Source organism: Chiloscyllium plagiosum, unplaced genomic scaffold, assembly GCF_037043375.1.
Source record: "Chiloscyllium plagiosum isolate Xiang-an unplaced genomic scaffold, Cpla_swu_hap1 HiC_scaffold_29, whole genome shotgun sequence".
Classification (NCBI taxonomy): domain Eukaryota; kingdom Metazoa; phylum Chordata; class Chondrichthyes; order Orectolobiformes; family Hemiscylliidae; genus Chiloscyllium; species Chiloscyllium plagiosum.
In genome coordinates, this window is record NW_028270167.1 from 46,330,799 (window position 1) to 46,352,770 (window position 21,972).

The following is a 21,972-nucleotide window of genomic DNA, read 5'->3' on the forward strand; positions in this document are numbered from 1 at the left end:
ACGCAGGACTCTCAATGACCCACGCTGGACACTCATGACCCAAGCAGGACACTCAAAGGCCCACGCAGGACACTCATGACCCAACACAGGACACTCAATGACCCACGCAGGACACTCATGACACACGCAGGACACTCAATGACCCACGCAGGACACTCATGAACAACGCAGGACACTGAATCACCCACGCAGGACACTCGATGACCGATGCAGGACACGCAATGACCCACGCAGGACACTCATGACCCACGCAGGACACTCAATGACCCGCGCAGGACACTCATGACCCACGCTGGACACTCATGACCCACGCAGGACACTCAACGAACCACACAGGACACTCATGACCCTCGCAGGACACTCAATGACCCACGCAGGACACTCAATGACCGACACAGGACACTCATGACCCACGCAGGACATTCATGACCCACGCAGAACACTCAATGACCCACACAGGACGCTCATGACCCACACAGGACACTCAATGACACACGCAGGACACTCATGACCCATTTAGGACACACAATGACCCACGCAGGACACTCAATGACCCACGCTGGACACTCAATGACCCACGCAGGACACTGAATGACCCACGCAGGACACTCAATGACCCACACAGGACACTCACTGACCCTCGCAGGAAACTCAATGACCCACACAGGACATTTACTGACCCACACAGGACACTCATGACCACACAGGACACTCAATGACCCATGCAGGACACTCATGACCCTCGCAGGACACTCAATGACCCACGCAGGACACTCATGACCCACGCAGGTCACTCAAAGACACACGCAGGACACTCAATGTCCCACGCAGGACACTCAATGACCCACGCAGGACACTCAATGTCCAATGCCAGACACTCCTTACCACGCAGGACACTCAATGACCCACGCAGGACACTCATGACATACACAGGACACTCAATGACCACGCAGTACACTCAATGACCCATGCAGGACACTCAATGACCCACACAGGGCACTCAATGACCCACACAGGACACTCATGACCCACACAGGACACTCATGACCCACGCAGGACACTCAATGTCCCATACAGGAGACTCATGAACCGCGCAGGACACTCAATGACCCACACAGGACACTCAATGACCCACGCAGGACACTCATGACCCACGCAGGACACTCAATGACCCGCGCAGGACACTCATGACCCACGCTGGACACTCATGACCCACGCAGGACACTCAACGAACCACACAGGACACTCATGACCCTCGCAGGACACTCAATGACCCACGCAGGACACTCAATGACCGACACAGGACACTCATGACCCACGCAGGACATTCATGACCCACGCAGAACACTCAATGACCCACACAGGACGCTCATGACCCACACAGGACACTCAATGACACACGCAGGACACTCATGACCCATTTAGGACATACAATGACCCACGCAGGACACTCAATGACCCACGCTGGACACTCAATGACCCACGCAGGACACTGAATGACCCACGCAGGACACTCAATGACCCACACAGGACACTCACTGACCCACGCAGGAAACTCAATGACCCACACAGGACATTTACTGACCCACACAGGACACTCATGACCACACAGGACACTCAATGACCCATGCAGGACACTCATGACCCTCGCAGGACACTCAATGACCCACGCAGGACACTCATGACCCACGCAGGTCACTCAAAGACACACGCAGGACACTCAATGTCCAATGCCAGACACTCCTTACCACGCAGGACACTCAATGACCCACGCAGGACACTCATGACATACACAGGACACTCAATGACCACGCAGTACACTCAATGACCCATGCAGGACACTCAATGACCCACACAGGGCACTCAATGACCCACACAGGACACTCATGACCCACACAGGACACACATGACCCACGCAGGACACTCAATGTCCCATACAGGACACTCATGAACCGCGCAGGACACTCAATGACCCACGCAGGACACTCAATGACCCACGCAGGACACTCAATGTCCAATGCCAGACACTCCTTACCACGCAGGACACTCAATGACCCGCGCAGGACACTCATGACATACACAGGACACTCAATGACCACGCAGTACACTCAATGACCCATGCAGGACACTCAATGACCCACACAGGGCACTCAATGACCCACACAGGACACTCATGACCCACACAGGACACTCATGACCCACGCAGGACACTCAATGTCCCATACAGGACACTCATGAACCGCGCAGGACACTCAATGACCCACACAGGACACTCATGACCCACACAGGACACTCAATGACCCACGCAGGACACTCATGACCCACACAGGACACTCAATGACCCATGCAGTACACTCAATTACCTACACAGGACACACAATGACCCACGCAGGACACTCATGACGAACGCAGAACACTGAATGAACCAGGCAGGACTCTCAATGACCCACGCAGGACACACAATGACCCACACGTGACTCTCAATGATCCACGCAGGACACTCAATGACCCACACAGGACACTCAATGACCCACGCAGTACACTCATGACCCACACAGGACACAAAATGACCCACGCAGGACACTCAATGACCCACGCAGGACACTCAATGACCAACACAGGACACTCAATGACCCACGCAGGACTCTCAATGACCCACGCTGGACACTCATGACCCAAGCAGTACACTCAATGACCCATGCAGGACACTCATGATCCACGCAGGACACTCAATGACCCACGCAGAACTCTCCTTACCCACGCAGGACACTCAATAACCCACGCAGGACACTCATGACCCACACAGGACACTCAATGGCCAACGCAGGACACTCAGGACCCACGCAGGACACTCAATGATCCAAGCAGGACACTCATGACCCACACACGACACACAATGACCCACGCAGGACACTCATGACCCACGCAGGACACTCATGACCCACGCAGGACACTGAATCACCCACGCAGGACACCCATGACCCACAAAGGACACATAATGAACCTCGCAGGACACTAAATGACCAAAACAGGACTCTCAATGACCCACGCAGGATATTCAATGACCCACGCAGGACACTAAATGACCCACGCAGGACACTAAATGACCCACGCAGGACACTCAATGACCCACGCAGGACACTCATGACCCACGCTGAACACTCATGACCCACGCAGGACACTCAACGAACCACACAGGACACTCATGAACCTCGCAGGACACACAATGACCCACGCAGGACACTCAATGACCGACACAGGACACGCATGACCCACACAGGACACTCAATGACCCACGCAGGACACTCATGACCCACGCAGAACACTCAATGACCCACACAGGACACTCATGACCCACACAGGACACTCAATGACCCACGCAGGACACTCATGACCCATGTAGGACACACAATGACCCACGCAGGACACTCAATGACCCACGCTGGACACTCAATGACCCACGCAGGACACTCAATGACCCACACAGGACACTCACTGAACCACGCAGGAAACTCAATGACCCACACAGGACATTTAACCCACACAGGACACTCAGGACCAAGCAGGACACTCTTGACCCACGCAGGACACTCAATGACCCACGCAGGACACTCATGACCCACACAGGACACTCAATGACCCACGCAGGACACTCATGACCCATGCAGGAAACTCAATGTCCCACACAGGACTCTAAATGACCCACGCAGGACACTCAATGACGCACACGGGACACTCAATGACCCACGCAGGACACTCAATGTCCCAGACAGGACACTCATGGCCCATGCAGGACACTCAATGACCCACGCAGGACACATAATGACACACGTAGGACACTCAATGACCAACACAGGACACTCAATGACACACGCAGGACTCTCAATGACCCACGCTGGACACTCATGACCCAAGCAGGACACTCAAAGGCCCACGCAGGACACTCATGACCCAACACAGGACACTCAATGACCCACGCAGGACACTCATGACACACGCAGGACACTCAATGACCCACGCAGGACACTCATGAACAACGCAGGACACTGAATCACCCACGCAGGACACGCGATGACCGATGCAGGACACGCAATGACCCACGCAGGACACTCATGACCCACGCAGGACACTCAATGACCCACGCAGGACACTCATGAACCACGCTGTACACTCATGACCAACGCAGGACACTCAACGAACCACACACGACACTCATGGCCCTCGCAGGACACTCAATGACCGACACAGGACACTCATGGCCCACGCAGGACACTCAATGACCCACGCAGGACATTCATGACCCACGCAGAACACTCAATGACCCACACAGGACACTCATGACCCACACAGGATACTCAATGACACACGCAGGAAACTCATGACCCATTTAGGACACAAAATGACCCACGCAGGACACTCAATGACACACGCAGGACACTCAATGACCCACGCAGGACACTCAATGTCCAACGCCGGACTCTCCTTACCACGCAGGACACTCAATGACCCACGCAGGACACTCATGACATACACAGGACACTCAATGACCCACGCAGGACACTCATGACCCACGCAGGACACTCAATGACACACGCAGGACACTGAATGTCCCACGCAGGACACTCAATGACCCACGCAGGACACTCAATGGCCGACGCAGGACACTCAGGACCCACACAGGACTCTCAATGACCCACGCAGGACACTCATGACCCACACAGGACACTCAATGACCCACGCAGGACACTCAATGACCCACGCAGGACACTCATGACCCACGCAGGACACTGAATCACCCACGCAGGACACCCATGACCCACTCAGGACACATAATGAACCTCGCAGGACACTCAATGACCAACACAGGACTCTCAATGACCCACGCAGGACTCTCAATGACCGACGCTGGACACTCATGACCCAAGCAGGACACTCAATGACCCATGCAGGACACTCATGACCCACGCAGGACACTCAATGACCCACGCAGGACACTCATGACCCACGCAGGACACTCAATGACACACGCAGGACTCTCAATGACCCACGCTGGACACTCATGACCCAAGCAGGACACTCAATGACCCATGCAGGACACTCATGACCCACGCAGGACACTCAATGACCCACGCAGGACACTCATGACCCACGCAGGACACTCAATGACACACGCAGGACACTGAATGTCCCACGCCGGACACTCAATGACCCACGCAGGACACTCAATGACCCACGCTGGGCTCTCAATGACCCACGCAGGTCACTGAATGACCCACGCAGGACACTGAATCACCCATGCAGGACACTCAATGACCCAGGCAGGACACTCAATGTCCCATGCAGGACACTCAATGATCCACGCAGGACACTCATGACCCACACAGGACACTCATGACCCACACAGGACACTCAATGACCCACGCAGGACACTCAATGACCCACGCAGGATAATCAATGGCCAACGCAGGATACTCAATGGCCCACGCAGGACACTCAATGGCCCACGCAGGACACCCTTGACCCACGCAGGACACTCAATGACCCACGCAGGACACCCATGACCCACACAGGACACTCAATGACCCACGCAGGACACTCATGACCCATGCAGGACACTTAATGACCCACGCAGGACTCTAAATGACCCACGCAGGACACTCAATGACCCACACGGGACACTCAATGACCCACGCAGGACACTCAATGTCCCAGACAGGCACTCATGACCCACGCAGGACACTCAATGACCCACGCAGGACACTCAATGTCCCATCCAGGACATTCATGACCCACGCAGGACACTCAATGACACACGCAGGACACTGAATGTCCCACGCAGGACACTCAATGACCCACGCAGAACTCTCCTTACCCACGCAGGACACTCATGATCCACACAGGACACTCAATGACCCACGCAGTACACTCAATGGCCCACGCAGGACACTCATGACCCACGCAGGACACTCCATGTCCCACGCAGGACACTCATGACCCACGCAGGACACTCAATGACCCACGCAGGACACTCAATGACCCACACAGGACACTCAATGGCCCACGCAGGACACTCATGACCCATGCAGGACACTCAGGGCCCACGCAGGACACTCAATGACCCACGCAGGACACTCATGACCCACACAGGACACTCAATGACCCACGCAGGACACTCAATGACCCACGGAGTACACTCATGACCCATGCAGGACACTCATGACCCACGCAGGACACTCAATGACCCACACAGGACACTCAATGATCCACACACGACTCTCAATGACCCACGCAGGACACTCATGACCCACGCAGGACACTCACTGACCAACGCAGGACACTCATGACCCACGCTGGACACTCATGACCCACGCAGGACACTCAACGAACAACACAGGACACTCATGACCCTCGCAGGACATTCAATGACCCACGCAGGACACTCAATGACCAACACAGGACACAGATTACCCATGCAGGACACTCAATGACCCATGCAGGACACTCATGACCCACGCAGGACACTGAATGACCCACACAAGACACTCAATGACCCACGCAGGACACTCATGACCCACGCAGGACACACAATGACCCACTCAGGACACTCATGACCCACACAGGACACTCAATGACCCACGCAGGACACTATTGACCCCCGCAGGACACTCAATGACCCACGCAGGACACTCAATGACCCACGCAGGACTCTCAATGACCAACACAGGACACTCAAAGACCCACGCAGGACTCTCAATGACCCACGCTGGACACTCATGACCCAAGCAGGACACTCAATGACCCATGCAGGACACTCATGACCCACGCAGGACACTCAATGACCCACGCAGTACTCTCCTTACCCACGCAGGACACTCAATAACCCACGCAGGACACTCATGACACACACAGGACACTCAATGGCCCACGCAGGACACTCAGGACCCACGCATGACACTCAATGACCCACGCATGATACTGAATGACCCACGCAGGACACTCAATGACCAACACAGGACACGCAATGACCCACGCAGGACTCTCAATGACCCACGCTGGACACTCATGACCCAAGCAGGACACTCAATGACCCATGCAGGACACTCATGACCCACGCAGGACACTCAATGACCCACGCAGAACTCTCCTTACACACGCAGGACACTCAATAACCCACGCAGGACACTCCTGACCCACACAGGACACTCAATGGCCCACGCACGACACTCAGGACCCACGCAGGACACTCAATGACCCAAGCAGGACACTCATGACCCACACAGGACACTCAATGACCCACGCAGGACACTCATGACCCACGCAGGACACTCATGACCCACGCAGGACACTGAATCACCCACGCAGGACACCCATGACCCACTCAGGACACATAATGAACCTCGCAGGACACTCAATGACCAACACAGGACTCTCAATGCCCCACGCAGGACTCTCAATGACCCACGCTGGACACTCATGACCCAAGCAGGACACTCAATGACCCATGCAGGACACTCATGACCCACGCAGGACACTCAATGACCCACGCAGGACACTCATGACCCACGCAGGACACTCAATGACCCACGCAGGACTCTCAATGACCCACGCTGGACACTCATGACCCAAGCAGGACACTCAATGACCCATGCAGGACACTCATGACCCACGCAGGACACTCAATGACCCACGCAGGACACTCATGACACACGCAGGAAACTCAATGACACACGCAGGACACTGAATGTCCCACGCAGGACACTCAATGACCCACGCAGGACACTCAATGACCCACGCAGAACTCTCCTTACCCACGCAGGACACTCAATGACTCACGCAGGACACTCATGACCCACACAGGACACTCAAAGACCCACGCAGTACACTCAATGACCTACACAGGACACTCATGACCCACACAGGACACTCATGACACACGCAGGACACTCAATGTCCCATACAGGACACTCATGACCCACGCAGGACACACATGACCCACGCAGGACACTCAATGACCCACACAGGACACTCATGACCCACACAGGACACTCAATGACCCACGCAGGACACTCATGACCCACACAGGACACTCAATGACCCATGCAGGACACTCAATGACCCACACAGGAAACTCAATGACCCACGCAGGACACTCATGACCCACGCAGGACACTCCATGTCCCACACAGGACACTCATGACCCACGCAGGACACTCAATGACCCACGCAGGACACTCATGACCCACGCAGGACACTCAATGACCCACACAGGACACACAATGGCCCACGCAGGACACTCATGACCCACGCAGGACACTCAGGGCCCACGCAGGACACTCAATGACCCACGCAGGACACTCATGACACACACAGGAAACTCAATGACCCACGCAGGACACTCAATGACACACGCAGGACACTCAATGACCCACGCAGGACACTCATGACCCACGCAGGACACACAATGACCCACGCAGGACACTCAATGACCCACGCTGGACTCTCAATGACCCACGCAGGACACTGAATGACCCACGCAGGACACTGAATCACCCATGCAGGACACCCATGACCCAGGCAGGACACTCAATGACCCATGCAGGACTCTCAATGATCCACGCAGGACACTCATGACCCACACAGGACACTCATGACCCACACAGGACACTCAATGACCCACGCAGGACACTCAATGACCCACGCAGGATACTCAATGGCCCACGCAGGACACTCAATGACCCATGCAGGACACTCATGACCCACGCTGGACACTCAATGACCCACGTAGGACACTCAATGACCAACAAAGGACACTCAATGACACACGCAGGACTCTCAATGACCTACGCTGGACACTCATGACCCAAGCAGGACACTCAAAGGCCCACGCAGGACACTCATGACCCAACAGAGGACACTCAATGACCCATGCAGGACACTCATGACACACGCAGGACACTCAATGACACACGCAGGATACTCAATGACCCACGCATGACACACAATGACCAACACAGGACACTCAATGACCCATGCAGGACTCTCAATGACCAACGCTGGACACTCATGACCCAAGCAGGACACTCAATGACCCATGCAGGGCACTCATGACCCACGCAGGACACTCAATGACCCACGCAGGACACTCAATGTCCCATCCAGGACATTCATGACCCACGCAGGACACTCAATGACACACGCAGGACACTGAATGTCCCACGCAGGACACTCAATGACCCACGCAGAACTCTCCTTACCCACGCAGGACACTCATGATCCACACAGGACACTCAATGACCCACGCAGTACACTCAATGGCCCAAGCAGGACACTCATGACCCACGCAGGACACTCCATGTCCCACGCAGGACACTCATGACCCACGCAGGACACTCAATGACCCACGCAGGACACTCAATGACCCACACAGGACACTCAATGGCCCACGCAGGACACTCATGACCCATGCAGGACACTCAGGGCCCACGCAGGACACTCAATGACCCACGCAGGACACTCATGACCCACACAGGACACTCAATGACCCACGCAGGACACTCATGACCCACGCTGGACACTCAATGTCCCTTGCAGGACACTCATGACCCACGCAGGACACTGAATCACCCACGCAGGTCACTCAATGACCCACGCAGGACACTCAATGACCCACGCTGGACACTCAATGACCCACGCAGGACACTCAATGACCAACACAGGACACTCACTGAACCACGCAGGAAACTCAATGACCCACACAGGACATTTACTGACCCACACAGGACAATCAGGACCAAGCAGGACACTCTTGACCCACGCAGGACACTCAATGACCCACGCAGGACACTCATGACCCACACAGGACACTCAATGACCCACGCAGGACACTCATGACCCATGCAGGACACTCAATGACCCACGCAGGACTCTAAATGACACACGCAGGACACTCAATGACGCACACTGGACACTCAATGACTCACGCAGGACACTCAATGTCCCAGACAGGACACTCATGACGCATGCAGGACACTCAATGACCCACGCAGGAAACCCATGACCCACGCAGGACACTCATGACCCACACAGGACACTCAATGGCCCACGCAGGACACTCAGGACCCACGCAGGACACTCAATGACCCACGCAGGACACTCAATGACCCACGCAGGACACTCATGACGCACGCAGGACACACAATGATCCACGCAGGACACTCATGACCCACGCAGGACACTCAATGACCCACGCAGGACACTCAATGACCCACGGAGTACACTCATGACCCATGCAGGACACTCATGACCCACGCAGGACACTCAATGACCCACACAGGACACTCAATGATCCACGCACGACTCTCAATGACCCACGCAGGACACTCATGACCCACGCAGCATACTCAATGACCCACGCAGGACACACAATGACCCACACGGGACTCTCAATGACCCACGCAGGACACTCAATGACCCACACAGGACACTCAATGACCAACACAGGACACTCAATGACCCACGCAGGACTCTCAATGACCCACGCAGGCCACTCAATGACCCACACAGGACACTCATGATCCATGCAGGACACTCAATGACCCACGCAGGACACTCAATGACTCACGCAGGACACTCAATGACCCACGCAGGACACTCATGACCCACGCAGGACACACAATGCCCCACGCAGGACACTCAATGATCCACGCAGGACACTCAATGACCAACACAGGACACTCAATGACCCACGCAGGACACACAATGACCCACACGGGACACTCAATGACCCACACAGGACACTCAATGACCCCCACAGGACACTCATGATCCATGCAGGACACTCAATGACCCACGCAGGACACTCAATGACACACGCAGGACACTCAATGACCCACGCAGGACACTCATGACCCACGCAGGACACACAATGACCCACGCAGGACACTCAATGACCCACGCAGGACACTCAATGACCGACACAGGACACTCATGGCCCACGCAGGACACTCAATGACCCACGCAGGACATTCATGACCCACGCAGAACACTCAATGACCCACACAGGACACTCATGACCCACACAGGATACTCAATGACACACTCAGGAAACTCATGACCCATTTAGGACACAAAATGACCCACGCAGGACACTCATGACCCACGCAGGACACTCAAAGACACACGCAGGACACTCAATGTCCCATGCAGGACACTCAATGACCCACGCTGGACACTCAATGTCTAACACCGGACTCTCCTTACCACGCAGGACACTCAATGACCCACGCAGGACACTCATGACATACACAGGACACTCATGACCCACGCAGGACACTCAATGACACACGCAGGACACTCAATAGCCCACGCAGGACACTCAATGACCCACGCAGGACACTCAATGGCCGACACAGGACACTCAGGACCCACACAGGACTCTCAAAGACCCACGCAGGACACTCATGACCCACACAGGACACTCAATGACCCACGCAGGACACTATTGACCCACGCAGGACACTCAATGACCCACGCAGGACACTCATGACCCACGCAGGACACTGAATCACCCACGCAGGACACCCATGACCCACGCAGGTCACTCAATGAACCACGCAGGACATTCAATGACGCACGGAGTACACTCATGACCTATGCAGGACACTCATGACCCACGCAGGACACTCAATGACCCACACAGGGCACTCAATGACCCACGCACGACTCTCAATGACCCACGCATGATACTCAATGACCCACGCAGGACACTCAATGACCAACACAGGACACTCAATGACCCACGCAGGACTCTCAATGACCCACACTGGTCACTCATGACCCAAGAAAGACACTCAATGACCCATGCAGGACACTCACGACCCACGCAGGACACTCAATGACCCACGCAGAACTCTCCTTACACACGCAGGACACTCAATAACCCACGCAGGACACTCCTGACCCACACAGGACACTCAATGGCCCACGCACGACACTCAGGACCCACGCAGGACACTCAATGACCCAAGCAGGACACTCATGACCCACACAGGACACTCAATGGCCCACGCAGGACACTCAGGACCCACGCAGGACACTCAATGACCCACGCAGGACACTCATGACCCACGCAGGACACTGAATCACCCACGCAGGACACCCATGACCCACTCAGGACACATAATGAACCTCGCAGGACACTCAATGACCAACACAGGACTCTCAATGACCCACGCAGGACTCTCAATGACCCACGCTGGACACTCATGACCCACGCAGGACACTCAATGACCCACGCAGGACACTCATGACCCACGCAGGACACTCAATGACACACGCAGGACTCTCAATGACCCACGCTGGACACGCATGACCCAAGCAGGACACTCAATGACCCATGCAGGACACTGAATGTCCCACGCCGGACACTCAATGACCCACGCAGGACTCTCAATGACCCACGCTGGACACTCATGACCCACGCAGGACACTCAATGACCCACGCAGGACACTCATGACCCACGCAGGACACTCAATGACCCACGCAGGACACTCAATGACTCACGCAGGACACTCATGACCCACGCAGGACACTCAATGACACACGCAGGACACTGAATGTCCCACGCCGGACACTCAATGACCCACGCAGGACACTCAATGACCCACGCTGGGCTCTCAATGATCCACGCAGGACACTCAATGACCCACGCAGGACACTGAATCACCCATGCAGGACACCCATGACCCAGGCAGGACACTCAATGGCCCACGCAGGACACTCAATGATCCACGCAGGACACTCATGACCCACACAGGACACTCATGACCCACACAGGACACTCAATGACCCACGCAGCACACTCAATGACCCACGCAGGATACTCAATGACCCACGCAGGACACTCATGACCCACGCAGGACACTCAATGACCCACGCAGGACACTCAATGTCCAACGCCGGACTCTCCTTACCACGCAGAACACTCAATGACCCACGCAGGACACTCATGACATACACAGGACACTCAATGACCCACGCAGGACACTCATGACCCACGCAGGACACTCAATGACACACGCAGGACACTGAATGTCCCACGCAGGACACTCAATGACCCACGCAGGACACTCAATGGCCGACGCAGGACACTCAGGACCCACACAGGACTCTCCATGACCCACGCAGGACACTCATGACCCACACAGGACACTCAATGACCCACGCAGGACACTATTGACCCACGCAGGACACTCAATGACCCACGCAGGACACTCATGACCCACGCAGGACACTGAATCACCCACGCAGGACACCCATGACCCACGCAGGTCACTCAATGAACCACGCAGGACATTCAATGACGCACGGAGTACACTCATGACCCATGCAGGACACTCATGACCCACGCAGGACACTCAATGACCCACACAGGGCACTCAATGACCCACGCACGACTCTCAATGACCCACGCATGATACTCAATGACCCACGCAGGACACTCAATGACCAACACAGGACACTCAATGACCCACGCAGGACTCTCAATGACCCACACTGGTCACTCATGACCCAAGAAAGACACTCAATGACCCATGCAGGACACTCACGACCCACGCAGGACACTCAATGACCCACGCAGAACTCTCCTTACACACGCAGGACACTCAATAACCCACGCAGGACACTCCTGACCCACACAGGGCACTCAATGGCCCACGCACGACACTCAGGACCCACGCAGGACACTCAATGACCCAAGCAGGACACTCATGACCCACACAGGACACTCAATGACCCACGCAGGACACTCATGACCCACGCAGGACACTGAATCACCCACGCAGGACACCCATGACCCACTCAGGACACATAATGAACCTCGCAGGAAACTCAATGACCAACACAGGACTCTCAATGACCCACGCAGGACTCTCAATGACCCACGCTGGACACTCATGACCCAAGCAGGACACTCAATGACCCATGCAGGACACTCATGACCCACGCAGGACACTCAATGACCCACGCAGGACACTCATGACCCACGCAGGACACTCAATGACACACGCAGGACTCTCAATGACCCACGCTGGACACGCATGACCCAAGCAGGACACTCAATGACCCATGCAGGACACTCATGACCCACGCAGGACACTCAATGACCCACGCAGGACACTCATGACCCACGCAGGACACTCAATGACACACGCAGGACACTGAATGTCCCACGCCGGACACTCAATGACCCACGCAGGACACTCAATGACCCACGCTGGGCTCTCAATGATCCACGCAGGACACTCAATGACCCACGCAGGACACTGAATCACCCATGCAGGACACCCATGACCCAGGCAGGACACTCAATGGCCCACGCAGGACACTCAATGATCCACGCAGGACACTCATGACCCACACAGGACACTCATGACCCACACAGGACACTCAATGACCCACGCAGCACACTCAATGACCCACGCAGGATACTCAATGACCCACGCAGGACACTCATGACCCACGCAGGACACTCAAAGACACACGCAGGACACTCAATGTCCCATGCAGGACACTCAATGACCCACGCAGGACACTCAATGTCCAACGCCGGACTCTCCTTACCACGCAGAACACTCAATGACCCACGCAGGACACTCATGACATACACAGGACACTCAATGACCCACGCAGGACACTCATGACCCACGCAGGACACTCAATGACACACGCAGGACACTGAATGTCCCACGCAGGACACTCAATGACCCACGCAGGACACTCAATGGCCGACGCAGGACACTCAGGACCCACACAGGACTCTCAATGACCCACGCAGGACACTCATGACCCACACAGGACACTCAATGACCCACGCAGGACACTATTGACCCACGCAGGACACTCAATGACCCACGCAGGACACTCATGACCCACGCAGGACACTGAATCACCCACGCAGGACACCCATGACCCACGCAGGTCACTCAATGAACCACGCAGGACATTCAATGACGCACGGAGTACACTCATGACCCATGCAGGACACTCATGACCCACGCAGGACACTCAATGACCCACACAGGGCACTCAATGACCCACGCACGACTCTCAATGACCCACGCATGATACTCAATGACCCACGCAGGACACTCAATGACCAACACAGGACACTCAATGACCCACGCAGGACTCTCAATGACCCACACTGGTCACTCATGACCCAAGCAGGACACTCAATGACTCATGCAGGACACTCACGACCCACGCAGGACACTCAATAACCCACGCAGGACACTCCTGACACACACAGGACACTCAATGGCCCACGCACGACACTCAGGACCCACGCAGGACACTCAATGACCCAAGCAGGACACTCATGACCCACACAGGACACTCAATGACCCACGCAGGACACTCATGACCCATGCAGGACACTCAATGACCCACGCAGGACACTCATGACCCACGCAGGACACTGAATCACCCACGCAGGACACCCATGACCCACTCAGGACACATAATGAACCTCGCAGGACACTCAATGACCAACACAGGACTCTCAATGCCCCACGCAGGACTCTCACTGACCCACGCTGGACACTCATGACACAAGCAGGACACTCAATGACCCATGCAGGACACTCATGACCCACGCAGGACACTCAATGACCCACGCAGGACACTCATGACCCACGCAGGACACTCAATGACACACGCAGGACTCTCAATGACCCACGCTGGACACTCATGACCCAAGCAGGACACTCAATGACCCATGCAGGACACTCATGACCCACGCAGGACACTCAATGACCCACGCAGGACACTCATGACCCACGCAGGACACTCAATGACACACGCAGGACACTCATGACCCACGCAGGACACACAATGACCCACGCAGGACACTCAATGACCCACGCAGGACACTCAATGACCCACGCTGGGCTCTCAATGACCCACGCAGGACACTCAATGACCCACGCAGGACACTGAATCACCCATGCAGGACACCCATGACCCAGGCAGGACACTCAATGTCCCATGCAGGACACTCAATGATCCACGCAGGACACTCATGACCCACACAGGACACTCATGACCCACACAGGACACTCAATGACCCACGCAGGACACTCAATGACCCACGCATGATAATCAATGGCCAACGCAGGATACTCAATGGCCCACGCAGGACACTCAATGGCCCACGCAGGACACCCTTGACCCACGCAGGACACTCAATGACCCACGCAGGACACTCATGACCCACACAGGACACACAATGACCCACGCAGGACACTCATGACCCATGCAGGACACTCAATGACCCACGCAGGACTCTAAATGACCCACGCAGGACACTCAATGACCCACACGGGACACTCAATGACCCACGCAGGACACTCAATGTCCCAGACAGGCACTCATGACCCATGCAGGACACTCAATGACCCACGCAGGAAACCCATGACCCACGCAGGACACTCATGACCCACGCAGGACACTCAATGACCCACGCAGGACACTCATGACCCACGCAGGACACTCAATGACCCACGCAGGACACTCAATGACCCACGGAGTACACTCATGACCCATGCAGGACACTCATGACCCACGCAGGACACTCAATGACCCACACAGGACACTCAATGATCCACGCACGACTCTCAATGACCCACGCAGGACACTCAATGACTCACGCAGGACACTCATGACCCACACAGGACACTCAAAGACCCACGCAGTACACTCAATGACCTACACAGGACACTCATGACCCACACAGGACACTCATGACACACGCAGGACACTCAATGTCCCATACAGGACACTCATGACCCACGCAGGACACACATGACCCACGCAGGACACTCAATGACCCACACAGGACACTCATGACCCACACAGGACACTCAATGACCCACGCAGGACACTCATGACCCACACAGGACACTCAATGACCCATGCAGGACACTCAATGACCCACACAGGAAACTCAATGACCCACGCAGGACACTCATGACCCACGCAGGACACTCCATGTCCCACACAGGACACTCATGACCCACGCAGGACACTCAATGACCCACGCAGGACACTCATGACCCACGCAGGACACTCAATGACCCACACAGGACACTCAATGGCCCACGCAGGACACTCTTGACCCACGCAGGACACTCAGGACCCACGCAGGACACTCAATGACCCACGCAGGACACTCATGACACACACAGGAAACTCAATGACCCACGCAGGACACTCAATAACACACGCAGTACACTCAATGACCCACGCAGGACACTCATGACCCACGCAGGACACACAATGACCCACGCAGGACACTCAATGACCCACGCTGGACTCTCAATGACCCACGCAGGACACTGAATGACCCACGCAGGACACTGAATCACCCATGCAGGACACCCATGACCCAGGCAGGACACTCAATGACCCATGCAGGACTCTCAATGATCCACGCAGGACACTCATGACCCACACAGGACACTCATGACCCACACAGGACACTCAATGACCCACGCAGGACACTCAATGACCCACGCAGGATACTCAATGGCCCACGCAGGACACTCAATGACCCATGCAGGACACTCATGACCCACGCTGGACACTCAATGACCCACGCAGGACACTCAATGACCAACAAAGGACACTCAATGACACACGCAGGACTCTCAATGACCCACGCTGGACACTCATGACCCAAGCAGGACACTCAAAGGCCCACGCAGGACACTCATGACCCAACAGAGGACACTCAATGACCCATGCAGGACACTCATGACACACGCAGGACACTCAATGACCCACGCAGGACACTCATGAACAATGCAGGACACTGAATCACCCACGCAGGACACTCGATGACCGATGCAGGACACGCAATGATCCACGCAGGACACTCATGACCCACGCAGGACACTCAATGACCCACGCAGGACACTCATGACCCACGATGAACACTCATGACCCACGCATACACTCAACGAACCACACAGGACACTCATGACCCTCGCAGGACACTCAATGACCCACGCAGGACACTCAATGACCGACACAGGACACTCATGACCCACGCAGGACACGCAATGAACCACGCAGGACACTCATGACCCACGCAGAACACTCAATGACCCACACAGGACACTCATGACCCACACAGGACACTCAATGGCCACGCAGGACACTCAGGACCCACGCAGGACACTCAATGACCCACGCAGAACACTCAATGACCCACGCAGGACACTCATGACCCACGCAGGACACTCAATGACCCACGCAGGACACTCATGACCCACGCAGGACACTCAATGACCCACGCAGGACACTCAATGACCCACGGAGTACACTCATGACACATGCAGGACACTCATGACCCACACAGGACACTCAATGACCCACACAGGACACTCAATGATCCACGCACGACTCTCAATTACCCACGCAGGACACTCAATAACCCACGCAGGACACTCAATGACCCACGCAGGACTCTCAATGACCCACGCAGGACACTCATGACCCAAGCAGGACACTCAATAACCCATGCAGGACACTCATGACACACGCAGGACACTCAATGACCCACGCAGAACTCTCCTTACACACGCAGGACACTCAATAACCCACGCAGGACACTCATGACCCACACAGGACACTCAATGGCCCACGCAGGACACTCAGGACCCACGCAGGACACTCAATGACCCAAGCAGGACACTCATGACCCACACAGGACACTCAATCACCCACGCAGGACACTCATGACCCACGCAGGACACTCAATGACCCACGCAGGACACTCATGACCCACGCAGGACACTGAATCACCCATGCAGGACACCCATGACCCACGCAGGACACATAATGAACCTCGCAGGACACTCAATGATCAACACAGGACTCTCAATGACACACGCAGGATACTCAATGACCCACGCATGACACACAATGACCAACACAGGACACTCAATGACCCACGCAGGACTCTCAATGACCAACGCTGGACACTCATGACCCAAGCAGGACACTCAATGACCCATGCAGGGCACTCATGACCCACGCAGGACACTCAATGACCCACGCAGGACACTCATGACCCAAGCAGGACACTCATGACCCACGCAGGACACTCAATGACACACGCAGGACACTGAATGTCCCACGCAGGACACTCAATGACCCACGCAGAACTCTCCTTACCCACGCAGGACACTCATGACCCACACAGGACACTCAATGACCCACGCAGTACACTCAATGACCCACACAGGACACTCATGACCCACACAGGACACTCATGACCCACGCAGGACACTCAATGTCCCATCCAGGACATTCATGACCCACGCAGGACACTCATGACCCACGCAGGACACTCAATGGCCCACACAGGACACTCATGACCCACACAGGACACTCAATGACCCACGCAGGACACTCATGACCCACACAGGACACTCAATGACCCATGCAGGACACTCAATGACCCACACAGGAAACTCAATGGCCCACGCAGGACACTCATGACCCACGCAGGACACTCCATGTCCCACGCAGGACACTCATGACCCACGCAGGACACTCAATGACCCACGCAGGACACTCAATGACCCACACAGGACACTCAATGGCCCACGCAGGACACTCATGACCCATGCAGGACACTCAGGGCCCACGCAGGACACTCAATGACCCACGCAGGACACTCATGACCCACACAGGACACTCAATGACCCACGCAGGACACTCATGACCCACGCAGGACACTCAATGTCCCTTGCAGGACACTCATGACCCACGCAGGACACTGAATCACCCACGCAGGACACCCATGACCCACGCAGGTCACTCAATGACCCACGCAGGACACTCAATGACCCACGCTGGACACTCAATGACCCACGCAGGACACTCAATGACCAACACAGGACACTCACTGAACCACGCAGGAAACTCAATGACCCACACAGGACATTTACTGACCCACACAGGACAATCAGGACCAAGCAGGACACTCTTGACCCACGCAGGACACTCAATGACCCACGCAGGACACTCATGACCCACACAGGACACTCAATGACCCACGCAGGACACTCATGACCCATGCAGGACGCACAATGACCCACGCAGGACTCTAAATGACCCACGCAGGACACTCAATGACGCGCACTGGACACTCAATGACCCACGCAGGACACTCAATGTCCCAGACAGGACACTCATGACCCATGCAGGACACTCAATGACCCACGCAGGAAACCCATGACCCACGCAGGACACTCATGACCCACACAGGACACTCAATGGCCCACGCAGGACACTCAGGACCGACGCAGGACACTCAATGACCCACGCAGGACACTCAATGACCCACGCAGGACACTCATGACGCACGCAGGACACACAATGACCCACGCAGGACACTCATGACCCACGCAGGACACTCAATGACCCACGCAGGACACTCAATGACCCACGGAGTACACTCATGACCCATGCAGGACACTCATGACCCACGCAGGACACTCAATGACCCACACAGGACACTCAATGATCCACGCACGACTCTCAATGACCCATGCAGGACACTCATGACCCACGCCGGACACTCAATGTCCCAGACAGGACACTCATGACCCATGCAGGACACTCAATGACCCACGCAGGAAACCCATGACCCACGCAGGACACTCATGACCCACACAGGACACTCAATGGCCCACGCAGGACACTCAGGACCCACGCAGGACACTCAATGACCCACGCAGGACACTCAATGACCCACGCAGGACACTCATGACGCACGCAGGACACACAATGACCCACGCAGGACACTCATGACCCACGCAGGACACTCAATGACCCACGCAGGACACTCAATGACCCACGGAGTACACTCATGACCCATGCAGGACACTCATGACCCACGCAGGACACTCAATGACCCACACAGGACACTCAATGATCCACGCACGACTCTCAATGACCCACGCAGGACACTCATGACCCACGCAGCATACTCAATGACCCACGCAGGACACACAATGACCCACACGGGACTCTCAATGACCCACGCAGGACACTCAATGACCCACACAGGACACTCAATGACCAACACAGGACACTCAATGACCCACGCAGGACTCTCAATGACCCACGCAGGCCACTCAATGACCCACACAGGACACTCATGATCCATGCAGGACACTCAATGACCCACGCAGGACACTCAATGACACACGCAGGACACTCAATGACCCACGCAGGACACTCATGACCCACGCAGGACACACAATGCCCCACGCAGGACACTCAATGACCCACGCAGGACACTCAATGACCAACACAGGACACTCAATGACCCACGCAGGACACACAATGACCCACACGGGACACTCAATGACCCACACAGGACACTCAATGACCTACACAGGACACTCATGATTCATGCAGGACACTCAATGACCCACGCAGGACACTCAATGACACACGCAGGACACTCAATGACCCACGCAGGACACTCATGACCCACGCAGGACACACAATGACCCACGCAGGACACTCAATGACCCACGCAGGACACTCAATGACCAACACAGGACACTCAATGACCCACGCAGGACTCTCAATGACCCACGCTGGACACTCATGACCCAAGCAGGACACTCAATGACCCATGCAGGACACTCATGACACACGCAGGACACTCAATGACCCACGCAGAACTCTCCTTACCCACGCAGGACACTCAATAACCCACGCAGGACACTCATGACCCACACAGGACACTCAATGGCCCACGCAGGACACTCAGGACCCACGCAGGACACTCAATGACCCAAGCAGGACACTCATGACCCACACAGAACACTCAATGACCCACGCAGGACACTCATGACCCACGCAGGACACTCAATGACCCACGCAGG